This window comes from Phalacrocorax aristotelis, chromosome 1 (assembly GCF_949628215.1).
Source record: "Phalacrocorax aristotelis chromosome 1, bGulAri2.1, whole genome shotgun sequence".
NCBI lineage: Eukaryota > Metazoa > Chordata > Aves > Suliformes > Phalacrocoracidae > Phalacrocorax > Phalacrocorax aristotelis.
In genome coordinates, this window is record NC_134276.1 from 87,158,635 (window position 1) to 87,184,923 (window position 26,289).

Below are 26,289 nucleotides of genomic sequence, written 5' to 3' on the forward strand. Positions count from 1 at the left end.
CTATAAGCAGACTACAAGAACCAAGATTCCCTGTGGCAGAGACAGACAACTTAATGCATTTGGATAATTCGGGTTTCGTAGCAGACTGTCTGTTATTTTCCTCTTCCCCCAGTCAAAATAAAGAATTAAAAGATTTTCAAGATTAAATCCTGCCCTTATTTGAAGGCCACTGCGAAGCTCCTATTGCTTTTAGCTGGGCTAAGATATATCTCTAAGCATTTTTAATCATTTACTCTTCTTTCTGATGTTTTCAAGCAGGAGAACATCTCAGTCATTAAAAATGTCTCACAAGACTAGGAAATGATCTCTGAGCAATTTGATCCTGGAAGGGCAAGTGCTGATGTTCCAGCCCTAGTACAAGTAGAGTGTGAGAGGGCTTCTTAACCCACATTTATGCACAGTGAGTGTTGAGCACTGGTCTACCTTGCAGTCTGTTGTGAGTAATAGCTAGTTAAATAGTAATTTGTCTCTTAAAAAATGTTAGTTCAATTGAAATAGTAATATGACATGCACAGAGGTGTACATGATGACATAGATGATGACATTAGGACCAGTCATGTGATGTGATGTAAGGTTTGGTGTAGTGGCCTTTCATAACAGGGTTATGTTGTTTTCTGCAGATACCTTTGCTAAAGAGTGGTGGGGACTTGGAGGGAAGGTCTGAATAGTGCATAGTCATGAGGTGTTGTCCTGGTCCTGCAACAAAGATTCTTGGCAACTAAAGATAGCTGCTGTGGGTGACATATCCTTGAGATCAGGCTCTAAGAAAAAATAAGTGATTGGCAGAAATTATCTTTAAAATAGGGATTTTGCTGCTCTCTGCCTTACTGTGAACACTGTTATAACCTAAAAAAATCTAGCCAGTGCTTGTAGCTGTTATTTCCCAAGGTTCCTAGCAATTCTAGCCCTCTGTAAGCAGGATTCAAATTAAAAAAAGAGTGAACACAGGTCGTGAAAAATTTCTAGTGTGGGTGGGAACTATTGTTGTGTACCTTTTGGAGTCATATTGACATTTTCCTTAATTAGCAAAAGATTAATATGAGAAGTGTGTTGATTTCAGGGACTAACTAATTGAACAATTTTCTGGAAGAAAAAAATATACTTTCTGCTTTAACCAACTGAAGCCTTCGTGCAGAGGTAACAGGCTTGTCAAAGAGAACTGGAATTACAGAGCGTGCGTGTTGCTATGCTTATGGTTGTGACCTGAACTCAGACCAGTCAAAGGAGGCTGATTCTGCTACTATGGGTTTTCTTCTTATGGAATCTTGTTGGACTGAAAGTTTGCGTACAGTTCACATGCTGTTCTTCATGGCCAGAAAGAGGGTAATGGATGGAGGTCATGGAGTTCAGTCAGCAATTCCTTTGGGATAGTGCAGCCCATTAAGTTTAAAAAGAGTAGGGGAGTTCCAGGCATGATAGTTTCTGACAGTCCCACTTGTGATTGCCACTTGTGTTTGTCACTTCAAGGATATGTTCGCAGCTGAACTTTCAATAGTAGCTAATTCAGTGCTGAATCAGCCACTAAAGCTTTCAGAGTGGTTGGGCCTTTGGAAAGGAGGAAGCTGAGCAGAGAAGGACCCTGAAAAATAAAATAAAGGAAAAGGGAATTCTCAGTGTCTAGTCACTGACAAAATTTAGATTTCACTCTGTGTGGCAGTTTGAAATGACATGGACTAAACCGGCTCCTTTTCTTGAAAACTCCGTACAGTGAATCCCAACCATGTGCTTAAGACTTACTGTTCTCACTGGCAATGAAACATCAGGCAAGGTCAAAAAATCTGCTTGCAGGAAAGTGTTCTAATTAGTCACTTTCTGCATCCCCACGGCACTACTCTTGTAATGACATTGAGACAGGAGTCAGGTCTGTCCAGCAGCATCTTGAACCATCTGCTTTCATATGGCTGGTTCTGCTTCATTTATTTTGACTCCTCTGCATTCCATCTGACTTCCAAATTTGTCTTTGGCTCTGGCTGTCCAAGCGCATGTCTAGACATGTGAGTGTGCCCTGGTAATGATGCATACCTTTCTTTGGGGATGATGTAATTTCTCCCATCAATCCTAGTTTTGGTGTAGGATTTAGTACTACCAATCATTCAGATGAAGCATCTACAACATCTGCTTATCCTCTTTTTTCCTAGTCTTGTCTCTCTTTCCAAGGACCATCTGTTTCAGAATACTTACACTCTTCTGAAATGGCCCTTTTCCTTGCAGTTTTTGTTTCAGAATTTTATTTCCATCTTTTCATCAAGCTCTGTAAAGCTATATGTTATTCGAGTTCTGATGACTGTCTACCATATTTGGACCTCTCCAAAATGTCACATTCTCATGGTTCTGTTGTGCCTTAATTCTCTTCCAGTGCCTTGCCTCTACTTGGCCTTTCTTACTCCCAGAAACTCTCTTCAACACTGTTCTTGAGACAACTGATCGTAATGTTTTGGTCTAACAGTGATACTTGCAAAGTATGTATGCTCATAGGTATCCCTGGGTGAAGTGTAAACTATATATGATATTATATTCAGTGAACTACTGTGTTGTTTTGTTTCTTTTTTCAGCTCTCCTATCTTAAACTAAATACATCTTTGTGTAATCACTACTAAAAAGATTAGTGCCATTCCACAAGATGCAGCCTTTTTGAAAAAAAAAGGAGAAAAAAATTATTCTTCAGAGATATTTTCAGAACAGCCTAAGTGACTGTTGAAATTTGCTAGACATATTCCCCTAATATAGCCTTGATTAAGCCAAGATATAATGCTTAAAAATTTCTAATTTACCAGGAAGCTTGTTTTTCCCGCTAAAAGCTGTGTGTTAAAGGCTCTTCATTTACCCACGAATCTTTTGATATAGAGAAGAGCATATATTATCTGTTTCACATTTCACGTTGGTTTTGCTCATCAGAGAGAATCTAGACTTCATACCCAAACAGCATGTTTGGAAACCAGGAGAATTAGGGCTCGGTCTCTGTGTAGCCTGAAATGTACTTTGTGCTCTCTGGCTTGCTATGCACTAGGTACAACAATAATACTATCTTCAGCCATTCAATCTTCAAAGGTTTATTTCCTAACCACCTGTAGATTCTGCAGTGGAAAGTCCTGCATGAAGCTTATGGTTAACAAAGTCCAACATAAAGAAAAGATACTGTAATTCTACATTTTTTTTTTCAGTTGTTCTTGCAGGTAGTGTCCTGGTTGCATCCCAGTGCAAAATCCTGTCTGGATTTCTTGTGTTCATTTCAGTTGGAATAAACACCATAAGTTTAGTCACACAGAGGAAGTATCCACAGTGTTGCTCTTCAGGCAATTCATTCAGATGATTAAGTTAGGAGACTGGTCTCCTTAAACTCCCTCTATAATCAGTCAGTGGAGTGGGAGGCTCCTCCAGATGACAACTGATAGCAGGAGCTTAACTAATGTGTCTGTAGCTATATCTGTACTGCTAAAAAGGGGGAGGTGGCATAGATTGCACCCACATTGCTTGTGGCAGATTTTTCCTAGGACCAACTAGGTCCTAGCACTGGCACTTCTCATAGCATTGGTCATGGCTGGATTGTCTTCTGGCCAGCATATGAGGGCTAGATGTTCTTAAGACAAAAGAATTTTTTCCTTCAGGTCAAATTGCCTCCGACTGGCTGTGACTGACCCCCATATGGGTGCTTTCACGGGCATGTAGCATTTGATGAGCGTTTGGTGGTGAACCAAAGTGTTACAAAATATTATGCATACTGTCTAGACAGAGTGACCCCTAGCTAGAGTGAACCAACACTGGACTGTAATTTGGAGGGGACTAGTAAGCACAATCCAGAACAAGCCTAGGAGCAAACTGAAAGACATGAAATAAGAAGGAACAGACCACTAGGGTGCTGAGGTAAAAACCCAAAGTGGATTTTTTGTGTTTTTCCCCCCCTTTTTTCAGGGAAACAACAACTGAATTAAGCTGTGATCTTTCTACAGTTGCTAAGCCATGCCCAAGTGACCAACCTTCCTGGCTCTTTTCCTTTGGTTCTTCACAGGAGCGCTGAGCACCAGGCTTGAGGTACCAGCTCAGAGGTACAGTGTTGCCCTGTTCTGGGTGGAATGATTAATGTGGAAAAATTACAAAATAGTGAGGAAGACAGACGGAAACATTACAGGATGCTTTTTATGTAGTTAAACCAAGGTTTTGTTTCCTTGCTGCCAGCTCTCCTCTCTCTGGACTCTTGGCTCTGTCTCACCTCTCGTCCCATCTGGCCATGTCCTGATTTCCCCCCTGGATCTGCCAAGTTTCAGCCTAAGACTGGGCTGAGGCTTGAAGCTCTTTAACATTTCCAGGCTGCTCTGTGCAGTTGTATTGGTGGGAGTAAGCTCTCTATGGATTGACATCTACCTGCTGGAAAGTTAGTCACCTCTTTGCTCCTTCATCTTCTGCATATGTCTTTCTTAGAAGTGGTGCTTTGCTATGTAATGCCAGGGCTTGCATGACACTCTGCAGTGAAGGCTTTATACCAAGTAGCACGGAGGAAGTAGCACCTACAAAGACATAATGACAGTTTTGAGCATGAATGTGATTATAATGACCAATCCTAAATACCTGTTCGTTATTTACATATACTGTAGCTCTTGACTACTACAGCCATCATGGGGACAACACCATTGTCCTAGGCAGGGAATGAAAATGCTTCCTGACATGGAGAACTTACAATTAAAGTACAAGATGGTGACAAGTGGCTACTGTAACCAAGAAGAGAAAATGCATGCTAAAAATATAGGTGTTTTAATATATTTCTTTCTCCTCTTCCTTTTTTAGCCAAGTACAAGACTCAGTGAAAGGGTGAAGTATCCCAGCTCCTTCGTTACAATCATTACAGTGTTTCTGGTCATCACAGTGTTTCTGAGTTCCTTCAGGTAGCTGCGTTATTTTTATTTTTAAAAAAGCTTGTTTGAACAGTACTATAGCAGGAGCTTTGTTGTCCTTCACAGTGTAACTTTGCAGTTGATAACTGGAGAAGGGAAAAAATGGGTATGGAAAAGCCGCTTGTGTTTAAACACTTTTGGAAACCCAGACAGGTTTTTTAATAGTGGTTCACTAGCTTCTTGACTCTTCAGTGTTCCAAGCTTCAATTGCAGTATCATAACAGCAAATGAATTCTTTGTTTTACTCTTTCTCCTCTCTTCCACCAGAATTTAACTACTCGTACATCCCTCCTATGCTGCTCTTTTTCTTTCATTTCCCCCCTTCCCTTCCCTGCTTCTTAGATCTAGTTTTAAAGTGCTGTTTTGGTCAAAACTGATGTAAAAGCAGAGTGCTATTCCTCCTCATGATCATCCTGATATAAGATATATTGACAGGGTTCCCTCTTGCTCCCTAGAGTTTATTTCATTGTATTTTGTGTGAAATATGTGAATAAACATTCAGTGGGTCAGAGAGAGGGTTTATCACTCCCTTGCTCTGTGAGAGTCACACTCTATCCATTCAGCCAAGGATACGTCTGTGGAAAGAAATTACATCTCAGTTTTTGCAGCAAAACAATAAGCTGCTTACACAGATCAACCTGTGGTAAATGACGTTTATTTATTTAAAAGGCACTCTGCATTTCTGAGTAACTTAGATGTGAACACTAGCACATTACAGACCAGATGGAGCCCTCAGGTGAATAAAGCTGTATGTGTATATAACTTTGAAGGGAGAGGAAGTATCCTGTCACCTTTTCGTAGAGGTGGAAAGTGGAAACATGGAGACTATATTCTCTGCCTAAAGCCCCATTATTAAGTTTGCATCAGAGCTGGGAAGTTTCAACGTTTTTCTCTCCTAGTCTTCTACTTTAGCTACAGGATCATCCTTTCCCTTGTTGGTATTATGCCTTGATATGCAGCAATGCCAACGTGGAACAGAGGCTCTAATTCTGGATCCTCCTACATCCTCCTTGATGTCCTAGACTAGGTCACAAGTTCTGGGTCAAGCTCTCAAAGGTTAAAGACCTTATCCAGCTGGATCAATGATGCAAGGAAATTTATTCTTCTGTGTGGCTTAATTGTTGTGGAATAGCTTTCTTTCCCTTCCCACTGCATTCCTTGTCTGTTTACAATTTATTTTCTGTCTCATGTAATGTAATGATTTGTACTTTATACTATACTAGAGCAGCAAAATTTAAATTAATTGTGTAAAATTAACAGCAAACTCACTGTCTTTTAGTGCTCTTGCACGCTTTGCTGTACCACAGGCATAGCATAGGCTTGTCTTCAAGAGCAGAGGAGAAGCTGGTTTCACTGAGCTGGCTGACCTGAGGTACTGCATAAAGGCTGTGATGCCACCATGTCGAGTTTCCCACTCTTGTGAGGGAAAGTCTCTAGAGGAGGAGCAGAGGATGGTAGTTTGCTGAAGACTTCCCTCAGCTATTTGCTTTTACACTTTTGGCTGATGGACAGGTGATGTACATCACTGACACAGTGAAAGTCCTGGAGCTTATTTTTTTAGAAGGAGATTTTTGCTCTAGCAGCTCTGTGTCTAGGTGGCTGTAGGGTTTGTTTCATTGTAAATTGTCTCCATTTCTCTAAAGAACATTTTGTAAGAAGAAAGTATTCTCACAGTGGGAATGATTCAAGGCGATAACAATGACAATGTTTTTTCTTTATAGGGCACCCCAAGGCAGTTTCAGAGATACAGTGAGTCCAGGACACACCAGGAAGTCTGTTGTCCCTCTGTATGATCTTGCCTTGGAAACCTCAGGTATTTGGTACGATACCTAGCTCCGGGGAAAAGAAAGAGGGCAAACTGACCACGTGTGCCAAAGTGGAAAGGGAGCCTCATGGACTGTAAAGATTTGTAAGTTAGGTAATTCCCACCTTGAAGAGGAGCCGGTCCATGTTGAGTTAAATTATACACAGCTTTTCCTGCTATTTTTTCCTATAACAACTTCAAGAAATAGATTCAGTGAAGTAGAAATGGTGTTTTTCAAAAGGCTTAAACAAATTAAGGTTTAAAACAAGATAATAAAGTTTATATGAGATGCTTTGACATGTTTTATAATGCAATTGACACCTACCTCCAGCAGATAAGCACATTTATATTTTAGCTTGGAGACTTCAGTCCATTCACAATGTCCATTAATAGCTTATAAAGCATGTACTTTCATGTTGTTGTTGTTATTGTTTAAATGGGCCTTTTCCAGGGAAGTTTTGTCAATATTTTTCTGAGATAGGTCTGATTTAATAAAGTTTACTCCTCTGGCTTATGGTTGAAGAAAATTATCAGAAAAAGCATGGGCAGAGGGTGGCATAAGCAGGAGTAATTTCAAAGGAAAAAAAGGGATGTGCCTTTACAGGGACAATAATGGATAGACTAATGGATGAGAGAATAATGGTGGTTTAGTCGGATTCTTCTAAGTACAAGGGAAGAGTGAAGGCTCAATCTGTTGTAAGTTTGATCCAGCTGCCCGTTGCCCAGGGGCCTCTTCTAGCAGTTGAGAGTTACTGGGACATAGGAGTGCTTCAGCCTGTGCCCTACTTACATAGTCTTGCTTTAAAGGCTGCCAGAAGTCTGCTGGGGAAAACATTCTTCACCACCCAAGAATATCCAAAAGGAATAATTTTTTGAAGGAGACAACATTCCCACCTTCTTTGCATTGCCATTTTGGTTTCTCAGTGCCGTTTGCTGAACAACTGCATATGCTGCTATTCCCGTCACCCTGTGGGTACAGTTTTACCAGGGCCATTAAGAGGGCTGGAGCTCCCTTGGCCAGGCACATATGGGATCACCTTCACAGTTCCTCATCCCCCTCAGGTTTGTAGCTTTGCCAGTTTGTTTCCTACTTGGTCTCAGTCTTCTCCTCTGGGCAGTAGGCAGCAGACTCACTCCTTCGTGACGACTGGCCCTCCTGAAGTGAGTCCTTCGTAGCTCTGCTGTACTGTGAGCTCTCTGGGATCAGGGAAAGGGAGAGGGTTGTTTCACATTTGCATTTCTCCAGTTACACTCTTGGATCTTCCTTAAGATCTATGAATAAAAGAGAGAGGCATTAGGGAGAAAGGAGGATGGTGAAAGGAAAATTAGAAAAGAAACGAGAGGATTCTTGTGCCAGTAGAGCAAGTCTGACCCTATGTCACTGCTTTCTACAGATAAAGAAACAGTGGGTTGGGGCAAAGGAAAGGTAAGGTGGTCTTACCTAGTATTGACAGAACACTTTGCTAGCTGTGGGTAAAAAGATTTGTATTAGGAAGTTATTAATATATGTATTAAAATATACACTGCCTCAATAGTTACATGTTCACCAATAGCTCTGGAGCTGACATCGGGGCATTCTCTTACAGCAGTGGACAGAAGCATTATTCTTTCTCAATGAGAATTCTATAAGAATTGTTTTTAACAGTTATAGTATCTTTCCCCATGTTCAAATACAGCTATACTTTACGTGACTTCTGGGAAAAAAAGAAAGTGTTTTTATAATCTACTAGAAAGTGTTTGTGAAAAATCAACTACTTTTTTTACCCCAGAAAATCACTTTTATGGGCCTTCAAATTTGAACCTCCTTAGCGTAACCTACTCTTGCCTCTCCACGCACACACACTCCCGGGTTTTTAGTACTTTACATTCTGTAGCACTCCAGTCTCTGCAAGAGTTAACTGGGATCTTTTTTGCTTCTTCTGTTGTCAGCAGAATGGTAACAAAATAGTCTTATAGAACCTTCCTTTTTATTAAATGTTAGGAATAACTTTAGATGGCAGATTGAATAATTAAGAAACCAAATACAAAAATTAGGAAATATTCATTCCTGCATTATTTCATTAAAGTTCTTGCTTGACTGAACTTCATAACTAATGACATCAGTAGGGAGAGGTTTGTACCCGGTCTGGAATGTATTGGAAGAATAAGCCTAGAAACTGTGACAGTTGCACTCGACCCCGTAATCAAACTAGCAGAAATTTGGTGCAGGCTCCAAAGGAGGTAAAGGTCTGAGGCATAACCGGGCCAAGAACTTCTCTAGTTCCAATCCGTTCTCTGAAAACACACAAAGGAACAGAGTGACATGGTGAGCATCGATGCATCTGAGCTTGGAACACTGATCATGCGATTAACACATGAATAGAGGGTGGCTTTTCCAAGACTCATTATTAAGGAACAAAGAAAGTTGTGAATACAGGGAGCCTCATGCGTACCTTTTCCATTGCATGTAGTTTGACTACAAGCCAACCACGTTATTCCATAAATATGACAGCCTAAGTGAGCCTTCTTTGAGCTTTCCCTGCTAAGCAGCTGGTTCACGGCAGTGTTCTGCCCTTTAGCTGGGATGCCTCTCAAGGTTGTTCCTTGAGGCAGAGACACCTCTTGCCAATGGCTGATCTTTTGTAAGTGACTAATATCGTGCATAACCTTGTATTATAACGCACTAAGATTTTGTCTTGGTAACTTTGATTCTGTCTTGGTAGCTTTGAATTGTTGTTATATCCTTTGTGCAGTACAGTAATAGAGTGAACCTTGCCATTGACACTGTTAAGTCACACTTTTATAACATCATATTTCAATAAAACCACTTTTGCCGATACTTTTGACAATGGTTCTTTAAACTGTCTAAATTACCCATTCGTGGTATGTTGTTGTAGTCGGCAGGATCCTAAATCAGGATTCACGACAGAAACACGCAAAGATGTTCTTAGAATCTCTTATTCAGAGAAACTGAACTTTAGGGATCATAGCTTCACTATAGTCCTATGTGTTTATCTTGTTTTCCTGTCACTCATAAGATCTGTAAGTAATGGACTTTATCTAGTCATGCAGAGTAAAAGTAATCAGATCATTTGGTTCAACTCTTTATAGAATCATTACATTATGAATCTATATAAAATATATATTATATATAATAATATATAATCAATATTATGAAATATTATCTGAACTAAAAATGGGAAACTCTCTAAAACTACCAATCACACTAGAGAAGACACTTTTTATGAGTCTCCAATCTCAATTCAATTGGAGATGCCTCAGTGACCTTGCTGTTAGTGTAGTGACCAGTTAGAGGCTGGAGGGGCTTGTATCTATCCTTTTTATATAAGTTGCCATTACACTCTTTAGTTTTTCTTATACTAATTTCTGATCAGAAAAAATGTCAATGGTTTTGCAAAATGTTGAAGAATTTTTTGTGTTGTACTCAATGCCCTTCCTGATGATAATTAGTGTTTTCATATGGATAAGAAGGGCAATTATTGAAGTCTTCTGTAGGTTTTGTGATTTTCTTTTGAAAGTTATTTCACTTGAGATGAGCTCTTCATGGATCAAAAGAGGCTGCAGGTTTGTGTGCAGCAGATCACAGACAATATTCTGCCTGCCTTTCAGCCCAGAACGTGTTGTTCAACACTACTGTATTTTGTCTTTGAATAAAGCCTTAACCTGAGAAGAATGTCCCAACTAACCTTTATTCACTCTTTCTATTTTAATTCACAGATCCCTCTTCTTGCATTTGCTCTTCATCTTCCACGCCCATTACATCTCTGAAACTAAGGTGAAAGGTGCTGCTTTCAGCTGAGCGGCACATCATCTCTGCCTATACTTACAACCCCATTTCAAAATTGTTTTTTCTGTGTTGAAAAATTTTGAACCATTGGCTTTCTGACAGTTTCAAGCTCCAACCTGAAATATACTGGGCAGGCCTTGAATTAAGATTTCTTTTTGCTTTACAAATTTATTGCTTGTGGATGCTTGTCATGTTGTAATGCATCTCCACATGGAAGACAGGATTCAACTTCTGCCTGTTTTCATTGGCTTCCAGTGGTGGACTGAGCAGTGCTTTTTTTGTTTTCGTGAAGGGCGCGTGAAATGTGCTGACCAGAAACAAAGCACATTAGACTGTAATTCATTGGAGTATTGTATGCCCTTCATGCAAGTTGTGTGACAGCCACTGCCTTCTCCCTACTGGGGCACTGTCTGAATCTGTGCCTCCCCTCCATTCCCCTGGGCATTTCTTATTTTTGTTCATGAAATGCCATATTTATTTGTAACTGCAAAACATTGTGCATTCTTGCCAACTGGGACATTAATTTTTCTTCCTTCCTTCCTTCATCCCCAACCCAGTCAGAACACAAGTTTGTTCTACAATATGGTCTCCAGTGATATGTCTCATTCAATTTTAAATGTCTTATATAAAGGAGCTCTGCTTCGGAGATTACTTAATACTGTTTGAGGGCCAGATTATGACTTGGATTTTGTATACACAAATCACACAAGCTATCTGAGTCTTGGTTTCAGCATACAGAATTTCAGCTACTGTATTCAAAGAGCAGATACAAAAGAAGTGTCAGAAATCTGTGAACTTTTTTTGCTTTGCTGTGTGAACTTAGATGCCAGAGCAGTGGTGCAAGTGCAAGGTAGTTGCTGCAGAACAGGTCAGCAGTAAATGTGAGAGAGGCATGCTGACAAAGAGATGAGCATCATTTATTTTACCCCCTGTGGCTTCTCTGAGGCTCTTGGTCATGTTTTTTGTGTTCAGTCTGTTTTAAAACTGACAGCTGTGGTGATAACTAAAGATGACCCTGCCTATTTATCCTCTGAATATCGTCCTCTGAATCCTGCAGGAAAAGTTTCCTCTTTCATCTTAGCTTGGGCATTTGCTGAATAAACAAAGGCCTTGCTTGCCTGCCCGCCCTAGGCTGAGTTGGGAATGAGACTCCTACAATTTTTTAAGCAGTCATGTTACAAGACACAGATGGACTTTGTTCAATGGTGAGGTGGAAGCTAGTGCCAATTAATTTTTTGTTTTCCATTAAGATTTTGCCAACAGCTGTGGATGGGCTGTAAGCTAAACTGTATCATTATGGTTCCTAGAATTATACTGAAGTTTGTTATACATACAGCTAAGACTGATCAATTCTGTCAAGATGTGGTCATCATGGCTTTGTCTCCAGGGCCTGGGTAATGTGTTGCCTCATGAAATCCAGTGTTTGAAACTGGACTGCAAGATCTCAGCTAGACTTTATTTGTGATAGGCTTTAAAGCCTAGAGCCCAAAGTTGACTAAAATTTTTTAGTTTATGAATTATGATTATGATAAGACTAAAATAAAACATGGTGTAAATTTATATGCTATTGGTCTGAAGGGGGCAACAGTGCGTTCACTGAGTCTCATCTGACTGTTCCTTCATCTCCAAATTGCTGTGCACAGGAAGCAAATAGGCCTCACAACTTATATTCTGCTTGGGGCTGCCCTTTGTTGATTAACCTCAATCTAAAACTTGCCTGTCTTGGTCTCATAGTGGTTTGCTTGAGTGAAGAAAAATTAGCTTTTCTTTTTCTTTAGCTATGAAAACAAGGCTATACTGCATTAACATTTTCATTCCCCGTATGTAGTGTCAGCTTCCCTCCTTTTCAGATATTCAGCAAGATCATAGAGAGTCAAACACGTCAGTAAAATCTATTTTTATGACTATGAATACTTCACACTGGTGAGATTTCAAACAAGCCCATAGGTAAACTGAATTTCTTCATATGATCCATTACTTTTTTCCTTCTGCTACAGGAGGCTCTTGTGTATTTAAGGTCTCTTAAAGACTGTTTTGCCATTGGTGTTTCTTTTGCCAGCAATAACTCCACAGAGCAGCAGATAAATTAATTCTTTCCAGGTGGAAGGAGAAGTCAGAGTGCTGATTATTGCCTTTCTGGATGTGAGTGTAATGAGGTGTCAAGGAAAAATTAGCTTTGTGGTGTTTCTTTTCAAGTTGAATGTGTTCAGTTCAAGCATAGCATCTTCTGGAATGAAGCAAAACTGTTGATGAAGCTTTCATAAATAATTAAAAGCTGACTCACCTACTACTTTCTATACAGAAGGATAACAAGCTTCCACATATAAAGAAAGTGTGTTGGGAACCCATTCATAAGAAAGAAATGTTGTAGTGGTTGTGTTTTTATTGCTCTGTTCCTTCATCCCATTAAAGCATGTCTAATTTAGGATGTGAAGACTTTTCTTCTGTCTTTAAATGTAGTTAGTGGAGGCTTGTTTATCATCAGCCCAAATTACTGCTAAGAACTTTCCTGAGAACTAAAAGCTTTATTTCAAGAGACTTTGAAAAATGATCTGACTGTCTATGAGAATTAGAAAGGGAAGGTTTGATGACATTCAGTTGCTGTTCCTGAGCCCATTTGACTCATGAGAGTCCATTTGACTAAGGAGCACAGAGGGTTTGTTCTTTGTAATGAAATTATAAGATGCTTGTTATCATAGCTCCTTTCCATCTGGCCTCCTATCATTAGACAAAACATGATGTCTGATTCTTTTTTGTTTTTTTTCTTTGGGTTTTGCTAAGTTCTAAAAAACTAATCATTGATAATAAATAGAGTCAACTAGCCCTGGTGGCTAACTCTAAAGACATAATGCAATATCGATGAGCAGGTCATCTTGCATTTTTTTACGCTTCCTGGTCCACAAACTCTTTTTTTCTTCTTTAAATAAGTTTCTTCTTTTCCTAACAAGTGACAAGACCAGCAAATGGTCATATTGTCCTGTTTCTTCTTTATTCTGTACTTGCTTCTTCTCAAGGTAATAGTAAAACTGCTATTGAGTTCAAAGGAACAGGGTCTGTACAAACAGTGATCAAACCATCTGTGTATAATCAAGTCTTGTTGACTTTGTATGTTAATTCCAAAAACCAGAAGTGCTGTGTCTGCTCCTCTAGTTTGATTGGTTGGGGAAACACGTTTTGGCTATGGGAAACTGCTGTAATAAAGGTCCTGGCAGCATCTAGAGGACTGTGAACAACATGGATGCAACGTCACAACCTTTTAGTATGAGGTAAGATTAATCAGCTCCCAGAACACCAGGCAGACACACCGTAGCTGTGTGCTCTGTTGCATAGCTCAGGGTAATTCTGCTCCTGCAGATGTTTATCAGTAAAGAGGACATCCTATGAGCTGTAACTATAATGTTTTAGTCTAGCTCCATAAGCTGATTTTTACTTTTTAATAAAGACCTGCCTTAATGAAAATATGAAATTTGAAATTTTAATTTCCTGGGATTCCTGCGCTCAGTTTTATTGGCTATACCAGTGTTTTGTGCTAGCATGCCCTGACTTTGGCAAAGTTTCAATATATTGCACCTATTACACAGCTAAGCATATCTGTTCCTCTTCCATCGACTCTCTTTTTTCCCTATCTAGAATATTAGAAATTAATTCTGTGTTCGCTTGATCAGTGATAAACTGCCTTTATCCAATGAAATTTCAGTCTGTTGCATTTTAATCTCTACAAAATTTAAACTCCAATTAGTACAGAAATTTGCATATATTATAACCTCCAGAACCCAAGGCAGAGTAAATTTTTTGTTTGCATTTTAAAGGCGACTCTTTGTAGGACCAACTTAAATGAATACATTGGCAATCAGGAAAGACAGCTAAAATGAAAATAAGCAAGGCACTTGATTACTAGAAGGCTGTCTCTGATAAGATTCACAATAAGTAAGGGTTTAAAGTTAAAAACTAGTATAAATTGGATCATGGTATATGATGTGGTCCCTGACATCACGGTAAGATGAAGTTGTCATTCTGAATTCAGTTTCAAATTTGGGGAGAAATCTAGTAAGGTTAAGGAAGATCAGAATTTATGGAAGACCTCAAAAAGCAGTCAATTTTCAAAATTTATTCAGATTAAGAATTACATCTGTGCTAATTCCACCAGATCCAATAAAACTATTGGTGGAGTAAGGTAGGCTTCAGTGTAAAGATGGCCATTGAAATTGAACATGAAAACTTGATACAAATTTTGTTGAAATCAGTGAGAAGACTTACATTCTCTATTTTGATTCTTTCTCTCTTTTGATATACAATTATTCTTACAAATATTCTATATTTTTCTTAGAACAAACAAGTGTGCACAAGCATGGTCTTGGCAGTCTTGAGACCTGGATCTGAGTCTTCTTGCCTAAGCTATCTTTAATATATACCGGGAGAGAATCAGAATAGGGAAAAAAATTCAGTGTCCAGTGAGGGATTTGCATGTCGTATGAATGATGTTAGCAATTGTCTCAGCACACTATGGGACAAACTCAGACCTCTCCTTGTGAGTGTCTTGCCACTGTGTCCCAAATGCCTGGTAGAAAAAGGACATAAGCAGACTTGGTGACATCCCTTGTTGCTTATGATCATATACTCCCATCCTCTGTGTCCGCACAGCAAAGTTACAGATCTTTTAGGATCGGCATTTAAAACTCTCCGTATGTCTACAAATTATGCAGACTTCTCACAGCACTATCTAATGACTGGGAGATATGGACACCAACCAAAACTGAGTGTCAGATCTATTTTAAGGTGCATTAATACATTCAGTAGTAGAACAGCAGCAGATCTTGGCCTTTTAGAAGCATTTCAATTTTTATCCCAGATGCTATCACTTTTTTCTTTAAGCTTGGATAAAGATACCAACTGACTACTGATCCTTGAATATAATGGATATTCTGCATATGTGTTTTCTTAATTCTAATGGGGATGAACCATGTAGGGTAGTGCAAGAAAGCACATTTATTTGGCATTGGTAAGTAAATATGAGTTTTCTGCAAATAACTGTATTTTCTTGTCTGGTATGACTTGTTGATAAAGCATTAGAACCTCAAAAAATGTAAAGATTTATTGATGAGACTGAATTTTGAAAGAGTTAACGGAAAGATTTTACATTTAGAAGAGTTATGAAAAAGGTGCGTTTCTTCTAAAATTTTGAAATGAGATTTTGTTTCTGTTTGGGTATTACTGTGGAGACTGTATTACCTTGTGGTAGTGGATTAAGTTCATGGAGAAAATGACAACTGGACTAAGATTACTGGTTAATGTACATGGCTTGAATTCTTTAAGGTTGGCTTGAGTCCAGAAGAGTGTAACAGAATAGTGCCAGTCTCCACAATCTCTGCCCAGGAATCATATAACCTCAATTGTGTCCCAACTAACTAAGAGCTGACTCTAGAAATTTCATCTTTTGTTCATATTGTGGTAGACCCTGGAAAGGTTCAGCCCTTGGTTGTGTGAGGCCTGTGCGTAAGTGGGGGGGGGGGAAGCTTATAGCTCAAAGAATATGCAGTTCATCCCTCCTAAACCATGAAACTTGACAGAGGCACTTCCATTCAAAGCTGAGATGCCTCAGTCTCCCTCTGTAATTACTGTGAGGAGAGGGGCAGCCCCATGGGGAGAATCAGGTTAGATGTGTATGTAGATGTGGGATGGCAGACATCTGTTCATAACCCAAACAAGTGAAGGAGCACAAGTGAGATACCAAAAGGGACAGCAGCCATGAGGCTAACTAATATGGTGATATCCTCAGGGTGGTTTTGTTTGATTGTTTGAAGGGTCTTTGTTGTCTTTTTTAGTATATTTCCCTGCAACCCTGTATCTTTGGCTAAAAGTAGAGCTTCTTCCTTGCTCTTTGTTCTGCCATTAGTGATAGTGGGTAAGGAGGATCTGAATCAGTGGAAGATGTGTTTTTTGGCATCCCAGTAGTGAATGTTGTCTGGTGAAGAACTTCTCCTGTGAGCCCATTTTTGGGGATAGCCATTTTCTCTGTACCTGATATATTCATCCTGCATCAGGAGAGTAAGGGAGTGGGTAAGTGAGATGCGATTTGATGCATTTAATTGGTCACCGTGACAAAATCACTGTTACACAGTATAGAAGTTCCAAATACAGGGCAGCAGAGAAAAATAACCTTTTATTCAAAGGAAAATGGCACTTTGTCTAGAAGATCTTCCAATTATATGATGTCCCATGCTGTGCTGCTTCTGCTGTCTTCAATTTCATCTCCTTGTTTTTGTTTCCTGTGACCCAGAGACTGTTTCCTTAACTTTGGTGCTGAAGCATAGTTCATACAGTCCCTGTTCTTACGTTGTTACCGTCCAACTGCTACAACTCATTTGCCCACCTTATTTTGTTGCAGTGCCTTACCTTTCCCTGCTGGCATATGAACTTATTAAAGAGCTTCTCAGATCTGACCATCACATGTTTTAGTATAGCATCTTCATTAACTTGTAGCTTGCCTTTATCACCTCTTTGAGAGAAAGGATTGTTAACATGCTAGTGTGCATGTTCCACATTTCTAGGCATACTAATTGCCACTTAAGAGAACATAAATAACACCATAATACACCGCTCAAGATTGCAGCAGTGCAAGCTATCATGGACAAACAAGGTCCTGTCACCACTGTTTGTTACATTCTGTTGTTCCTATTAAACCAGCCTGTAAATTAGCAATCCATAACAGAATTGGATCAATAGCAAACCTTTTGTTACTGGTACAGAAAGAAGTTGGAGATATTTTACAACGCCAGTGCTTAGTGCTTTCTTCTCACAGACTGATGGAAATGATAAAAGCAAGACACATGATAATGAGGTGGCTGTTGATCAGTAAACCTCTGGGGGTTTTTATTATTATTTTTATTCTATTGTTTGAAACAGCAGTTGGGTCTGGAGTGTGAAAGGGACACTGAGTAAAGTTTGTTTCTATAACAACATGGCGTACAAATGGAGTTCTCTTTCTTAGCTTCTTTCCTGAAGTGGAAAACTACCAGAGTTTATTTCAGATGCAAGGTACTAGGTAGCACTAGTGGTGTGTGAGACAGAAGGAGTTTAAAGCAATGCTTGTGTATGTGTAATGTTGCTCTAGGGAGATAAAGCTGGTGGTTTTTTTTCCTATGCTTTTTTAAAGCTGCATGTCTGCACGCTCACCTGCAATCCCACTGCTGGCTCTGTTCTCTAACCCCTCTTTCTGCAGTTAATATTTTGGGAAGACATCACATTAAGGTATTGTACCTGAGTAAAGTCAAGTCACTGCCACCTTAACATCGAACATCACTGGAAAAACACATCCTAAAAGTGAATGGGGCCGCATGTCTTCCCAGTGTCAAAGAAAGAAGAAAACAGAATGCTCTGGGGGCTGCCTGGGTGAATGTCTCTGAGTCAGCTGAATTTATCACCCACCACAGTGCCCCTGACAGATGAACAGCTCTCACCTCCACATTCACCTCTGCCTCTGCATGCCTGGTAGTACTTCTTCATTCTGTTAGCTGCAGGACTGCCAGGATTATTTAGCTAGAAGCTGGATTAGTCCTATTCCAGCAGGTATGACTGTGACAAAACTACTAGTAAGGTTTAGGAATATTCACAGTATTGCTGATTTGATGTCACCTTTAATGCTGTCATCTCCTCTTGCACACATACTGGCATGTGGGTGTCTAACTTTCATTGAAATGTACAGAAAATACCAGTTTAGAGATGCCTTTTCCGGGTTGCTGAAAAGCTGTGGTTTGGTGACTAAGTTATGCTTTGTTTTTTAGCTGTTTTTCATGGTTACTCAAATTCATGAGAGGTATTTTAGGTGATGTACTCAAAGATTGCATTTCCAGAACAGAGACTCCAATATATTAACTTCCTGTCATTGCTCCCATTACATTTTAATTAGTTTCTTCTGATTTCAGCAAGGAAATGCCAAATTCATTTAAACTGTCAAAAATGCAAAATTGGAATATCCTAACTGTGATTGCTACCTATGGATATCTCTGTTCTCTTTTAGATCTCCTCCAGTACCTCTTTTTAGGTTATAATCCTTGTCCCTTTACCTGTTGTGTATAAGACTGTAATTTTCACTCCTTGTGATTAGTCCCTGTGAGTCAAACCAGCTCTTCTAACTTGTTTGCAGCTTATCCCATCAGGATTCACTGGGCCAGTGTAGAACAGATAATCTTAAAACCAAGTTATGTTGAAGAGGAAAAGAAGAACATACCACAGTGCAGAGGACAACAGCAGGCAGTAGTGGGTCAGTGAAGGTCTCTGCTAGTGTGAGGTGTGGAGTGCTGGGGCTTCTGCTGTCCAGATTAGCAGCCTGACCAGGTGAGCTGGGTCCTTGTTTCTCCTTGGCAGGGGAACCTGGGCAGGAGGGTTGTGCGGAGGAGGCGGTCGGAGAAGGAGAGGCTGATGTTCTTGGGGGTTTGCCCCAAGATACAGTGGAGCTGTGGCCAGGAAACATCTCCAAGCCGTGTGAGAGGGAAGGACTCCTTGGTTGACAAACAGCCAGAACCATCTCTGGGAAGCAGCACGTGCCTGTTTGGTCTTTTCCTCCTAATTGTCTCTTACCTTCTTTGTGGTAATGGGTGTGCATTTTATCTAAGCAGTGAGGGGAAGAGGTGTGCAAGAGGTGGGAGCTCTGATCTTCAGTGTTGGTAGGCTGAACTCCATTCTTCTACCTGGAAAACCATTAAAATTATCTGCTTCATCAAAAAAATTATATATTTGTCTTTTGGAGAAGGAGATCTCAAGCTTAGCTCTGCTTACTTAGACACCATCTCCAGAGATGGATAGAATTATACTGGATCACAGAGAGAGCTCCTTGCAGGAAGGATGTAGTGTGCATGTCCTCAGGAAGAAATGGTCTTCCAAACCCTGTTTGGAATCCTAATTCTAGCTGAATGGTAAGATAGGACTGCATGCAGTTGGAACAGTACGGGCTTGCATGCTGACAGATCCAGCTTGGTCTTTCCAGATTGCTAAAGCTTATTTTCAAAGGTCTCATTATTGGAGATCTTCCATTGTGTATTTTAAGCCTCTGATATCTTGCTGTCAATTAAATGAAAACAAATTGCTGTTACTCTGTAATTTAAGGGGGTACTCTCAATAAAAATATGTTTACTGACAGTTACACATATGGAAGTGTTTTAAAAATATTAAAAGTACACTGCAATTAACTAAAGGTGTGAAATGAAGTTGCCTGTGTTCACTGCTTCACAAGCAAGGCTTTATATTCAATGCCTATCAAGGTTGCTGGGCTGCTTTTCCATATATATTGCCAATAAAATTAGAAACCTTATCTCTAGGCAAAGATGTTTGTATTTTCTTTGGTTTAGATAATTATTTCAGCTAGAAAAGATGTAGTGTGAATAGCTTAAATAAATACTTATCTCTTCATAGTTGCAGTGAAACACTGATATGTGAAACACTGGTGCATTGTTCCATGCTTTTTAGCAATTATTTATGAAATATACCAGTGTATCATGCAGGAAATTTTGAAAAACAATTGTGGATTTCTGAGTAGTACCTTTACTTTTAGCTCAGAAAAATGTTATTGTGGTTTATGCAGTCAAATTTTAAAGAAATAGATCTGGTTTTGGTGGACATGTGAGTCTATGATTGAAGTAAGCCTCCTGTGGTTCACAAAGCTAAAATACTCGTGGGTGTACAACTGCGATAGTTCTGTGCAGAAATAGAAGTGCTGAAGCACATGTACATTTCTGCATGTGAATCTTGGGTTCATGTCAGAAAAGCTGGTTAACTTTTTTTGTAACACGTGTCTGTATTGTGGTATTGTTATTCTTTTCCTGGTACTTCACAGCACTTGGAAATGGCTGAGGTGATTCACTGGCAGAAAAAACCCCATATGGGACTTTAAGCATTTCTAATAATGGAAATAGTGACAAGGGAAAACAATTATTTCCAAATCTGTTTCATTGCACAGCTCCTAAAGTTTTTCTTTTTAACATGCTGGAGCAAGATAATTGCAATAGAGCTGTCACTTACTTCAGGTATGTGACATCTAGTACATAAATTAGCTAAGTCTGTCAAAAGACAATTCAAGCCATATAAAGGTGTATATTATCGGTGGTGTTATAGCCAAGGGGTCTACTTGCCTTGTCAGTCTTCTCACTTCAGCTGCAACTGACTGTTTTATCTGAGAAGACTGAACAGATTCTGAAGTGTTTGTACAGTCATTTAAATACAAGTTAGAAGGAAAAGGCTTTGCATTCATGATACTTCAGGTGTGCTGGGAGCTAGCAGTGAGGCTACCAGAGACTTTGTTCCATAAACAGGACCAGATGTATGCTAAGAGACGTCCTGTATCTTGTAATGTTTCACATGATCTACAGGTATAGTATTATCTAATATTTCTTAGGAAGACAGTAATCATGGGAAGTTTCTTCCTGGCTGCTATTGATAATGTCAGCATGGTTCTACGGTTTCTTTTGCCTTGCTGCCAACTTGTTGCACATATAGTTTTGTACACCTTCCTCCTCTTCTTGAGATCACTCAGGCAGCTGAAGGCCCATGCATGAGGCCCCACTAACATCTGTCAATAGCTCTGTTCCAGCTTACATTGACATTGGCAGGTGACTTTGGCAAGTTGGGTGAAATATTATCCATTTGTAAGAGTTGTTTTTCAGATATCCCTCCTTGTGTCCTTGGCATAAGTAGAACAGTGATCTGGAGGAACCTGATTCTTTCATGCAAATTCAGAGCTTGCTCTTGTCCTTCTCAGTGAACTCATTGAAGATGCAGCCAGAAATTTCTTAGTACACCTGACTTAGAAAGTACTGCTTGGAGTTGAGGTAACGACACTTGCACCTTTCTAAGCCTGTTTCTATTGTATTTCTAGTGGGAAATTGTTAAGATAACCAAGAACTTAGGCGCAGTTTGCTCTGCTGCTCTTCCCCCATACTCAAGGTCTCTTTTGTTATTTGTGTTGTCACACCATGACTATTAGACTCCAGCTGTGATCAAGTTCTCATTGTGTGAGGCACCATAGAAATGGATTGTAGGCACAGTCCTTTCCACAATGACAGCACAGTTTAGTATTGGAAGACAAAAAGGGGTAGCCGAGGTAACAGAGGCATGCTGTGACTTGTGTAAAGTCATCCAGTGAGCAGCAGGAAGAAGCAGGAATAGGACCATAGTCTCCAAGTCCTAGTTCCCCTGCAAAACTACTGACAGATGTTTCGTTTTAAAGGAAGACTCTCATTATAAAAAGAAAATGTGATTTTTGGAAATTTTCTTGCTAAAGGACCTTCAGAAAAGCCAGATAGAAAAGGAGCTGAAAAATCCTATATGGATCATTTGAAGAAGAATTAGGTAGAAGTCTCCCTGAAACAGACTGGAAATAGGACCAGACCACCTTTAGCAACTTTCTCCCAATTATCAGAAGATTCAGTGGAAGCTTCCCATTCTTTTCCCACATTTAGCTAACTTAACAAACCCAGCTCTACCCTGATATCCTGCTCCTAAATAAGGTATAGAAAAAATCTTTGCCCACAATGACTTGTTTTTAATAAAATGATATCAGTATTTTTATTAGAAACAGTGTTTTCAGTTGGGCCAGGAAATTTATTGATTTACATCAAAGGCAATCTGACCCCATATAGTCAATTTTAGTCTGTTTAGCTTCTCGCTTATGAATATAAGGATTTATTAGCAGATTGGTAAAACAAAAGGAGAATGAAGCACAAGAAGCGGTCTTGGAAAACTCTTTTACGTATGTGCTAGAAGTCCACAGCTTATAATGACATTAAATAAACACGACAGTGAAGAGAACAGAGGGGTGACAACAGTGAAATGGTGAACGATATGAATGAGTCCAAAGTAAGTATTTATTGGCTCCAAGCTCTGGTATGAAGATATGTCCAAATATTATACACTTTCCTAGTCATCTGATTTATTCTGTAACTAGGTCTTCCAGAACAGCTGGGAAGCCTGCCTCAAGGAACAGGTCAAAGGTCCTGCTCATTATCTTCAAAGAGAGGAGGTATTTGACTCATTTGCAGGTAGCGTCTTTTTGAGATATCCTGGTACAGACATTGGGCCCTGTTTTATAGCACTAAAATCTACATAAATTCTGCTGGATTTGAGTAAATCCATTGTTCCTCATACTTTAAATTTGTAACTTACACATTATGTAAGATAGATATGACATGTAATTAATATTGTACATAATTTTTGTTGAAAAAAATGAATCTTGCAGACTCAGAGTCTGAAGTGTGTTGACTGCCTTGGTAATTTAAACTAAAATTAAAAAGGGTTGCCTGCTGCATTTTTTTAGAGTTATATTATATTTTCACCAATACAGTCAAAGAAAAGTTATTAGAAAATTGCCAGCTTTGAATTATGAGTTCCAAACTTGTATTCTGCTGATGGATATACTACCTGTCAATAAGTAAACCAAGCAGCAGTTGCCACTTCACTAAGAATGACCCATTTCTGTGATGATTACCAGTTAGGGTATCAACATATCCAGTATTCTTATTAAATATTCTTATTCTCATTTGATAGTGGTATATTAGTGAAAACTCTTTTTAAAAGTTGTGTAGCAAAACTGTTTGTTTTACAGAACAGACAGAAGGAAATAACAAAATTATTTCTATCTTTTGAAAAAAAATGGCTCCATGTCTTTGAAATGAAATGAGTAAATTAAAAATATATATCTTTCCAGGGCAATAGTAACATTTTGATTTTATTTTTCTTATTCAGAATGCAAAAACCACGTAATTCCCACCATATGGCAAATTTGGCTTCTGAGAAGTTCATGTGCTAGGTACTTTACTGCCTTTCCTATAATGTCCTGAAGATGTTACAGTTCAGGAGAACCCCACTTCCATTTGCTTCTCTAATTTTAGTTCAGACAAACAAGATAGGCAGGTAGCACAGAAGGCGGCTATCAAAGTCTTGATATACAAAGGTGGGGAATATTCTATGTTAGATTTTTTTTTTCACTTGCCCAGTCCTCATTAACGCGTAGGACTGTGGAAGAGAACAAACTAATACACTGGCCACAGGCTATGTTTCCTCAAGGTACATGCTGTATAGCTTACAGTGGTCCTCCTGACTACTGGTGAGCCGGAAATGGACATTCTCCTCATGGTGACAGTAAAATCCCCCAAACCATGCAGAGTAGTGGCTTCTCTGCTGGGCTTCAAGTGTGCTAAAATGGATTTCACAGAAAGTGAGTCATGAGACCATCAGTCTCATCCCCATCACAGCTCACATGCTAAGCATGTCTACTTAGGACAAGATCTGACCTAAAGTATGCATGTAGTTACATACCTGGCAACAATGTCGTTTTGGGTGCTGGGTCAGATCTTCCCTTTGCCTCCCTTCAGTTTGGGAGTTTTGCAATTGAAGAGCGAGGGCATGGTTGTTCCAGGATTTGAACTCTGAATATTTTCCCTTTTCTGGGGAACCTCTTTTTTGAACTTATTCTATGGTTATGGTCACTTCTTTGATTGCAAACTTAAAAAAAAAAAAAGAAGTGAGAGTAACATCACCTCAATATGTGAAACCGTTTAAATCCCGTGTATGGTGCCATGCATGCAGACAAGGAGTCTAAGGAGCCTAATAATTCAAATTAATAAGAACAGGTTTGTCTTTAGAAAGCAGCAGTAGCACCTAGCCTAGCTGTTTGCTTTCCTTCACCACCTTCTCCCCAGAGGTCCCTGGTGAGATGATTGAGCTGCTCATTAATCACTTGCTGAATTGCTGCTATTGAGAGCCTGAGGTAAAAGGCACCATTTTGGTGCTCTGTAGTATAGTAGGCTGTAATTCCTGGTCATTCAATTATGGCATTAGAGACAGCTTATGAGCTTAAGGTCCTTCAGGCTTTTCAATCAGAGCTGTTAACCTGGCTGGTACCCTGGTATCAGTGGAGCTGAGGAAACTTGCAGCCCAAAGCAAGCCAGCAGCTGAAGTACATGCTCAGGAAGGGTTCATAACTGGACTGCGCTCTGTGTTACTGCTGCCACACTGCTGGAAATGCCTGAGCTACCAAGTTCAACTCCTGCGAGCAGCAGTGTAACCAGCATCTGACTTGCAGAAGAGCTGTTTCACAAGGCCAGGCTTTCCAAGGTGAAAAGAAATTCATACTTCGTCTAAAAGGACTTGCCCTGATGAAGACTCAAACTTGTAGGAAGTATAGATAGTTTTTATACCCTGCAAATGTTCTTGGGAGGGGTGAGCTATTTTGGAGTCATGTACTAAGTAAGTGGTAGCAAACTGGTGGAAGTTTACTTCATGCAGTCTGCTACTTTGTGCAGACTTTCTGATATATCGTGAAACTCTTGGTTCATGCCAAACATTGTGGTGGTTTTCTAGCACATAAAAGTAAATATGTGTATTGGGTTTGTGTGGCAATGTTTTGGTACTGGGGGGTCTGCAGGGGTGGCTTCTCTGAGAAACTGCTAGAAGCTTCTCCTATGTCTGATAGAGTGACTGGCCAAGGCTGAGCCAATCAGCAGCAGTGGTAGCACCTCTGTGAAAACATATTTAAGAAGGGAGATAAAAAAAGCTGTGCAACAGCAACTGCGGCCAGACAGAGGAGTGGCAATATGTGAGAGAAACAACTCTGCAGATACCAAGGTCAATGAAGAAGGAGGGCAAGGAGGTACTCCAGGTGCCGGAGCAGAGATTCCCCTGCAGCCCATGGTGAAGACCCTGGTGAGGCAGGCCATCCCCCTGGAGGTTAACAGTGGAGCAGATATCCACCTGCAGCCCATGGCGTAGCAGGTGGGTGTGCCCTAAGGAAGCTGTGACCCAGTGAGAAGCCCGCACTGGAGCAGGCTCCTGGCAGGACCTGTGACCCCTGGAGAGAGGAGCCCATGCTAGAGCAGGTTTGCTGGCAGGACTTGTGACCCCATGGGGGATCCACACTAGAGCAGTCTGATCCTCAAAAACTGCACCCTGTGGAAGGGACTCCACTCCCAGGACTTGATGGTCTTAAAGGTCTTTTTCAACCTAAATGATTCTATGATTCTATGTCTGTTCTAAATATAATCTAACTTCATTTAAAGAGTCATGTGAGGTAAATGACATTCATATAGAACAGAATTTTCATACAGAATAGATTTTTTTCCAAAGGAAGAAGAAAGGACTCACTTTATAGACAAGCAAAGTAGATGCTCCCTCCCCAGGAAGAGGATTGAAGTGTCAAGAAAGCAAATGCTGATGTTCCTCAGCAATTCTTTCCCAAGCTAGACTTGTCTCAGCAGGTGTACAAGTAGTACTCTGCTAGAACTAGCAGTAGGATCCAGGAAAACAAGTCAAGCTGTGTTTTTGAACACCATAAGCTGCCCTGCTGTGCAGAGCTGGAGTTTGAGTTGAGCAGTATTTCTACAGAGAAGTGCTCCGGACACTTAAGTGGTGGTGAACTTCACTTATCCTAGAGCAGAGCATCCTTAGAAGGCCCAGCACAGAGAATAGATCATTGAATTGGTGGGGTTTTCATTTGAAAATGACAAACTATTATGGAACCTACATTTTTACTTGACACATAGTTCAATTTTATATTCAATCTCATTTTTTTGCATAATAAGGATATTGTGATTAATGAAAAATAAATAGTCAAATGAAAAGTCAGTATGTTCTTCCGTTGTTCAAGGTTGAACGTGATCAGAAATACTACTGATCTGACTGGACAGTTATAGCGCAAAAACCACAACATCACTGATTACTTCAGAACTGTAATTTTGCATTCAGACTGTGATCTGACTAGTTTTGATTTAGCTGAACTACCTAAGCCTAGATCTGAAGTTGTCTGCAGCATAACTCAGCTATCTGAT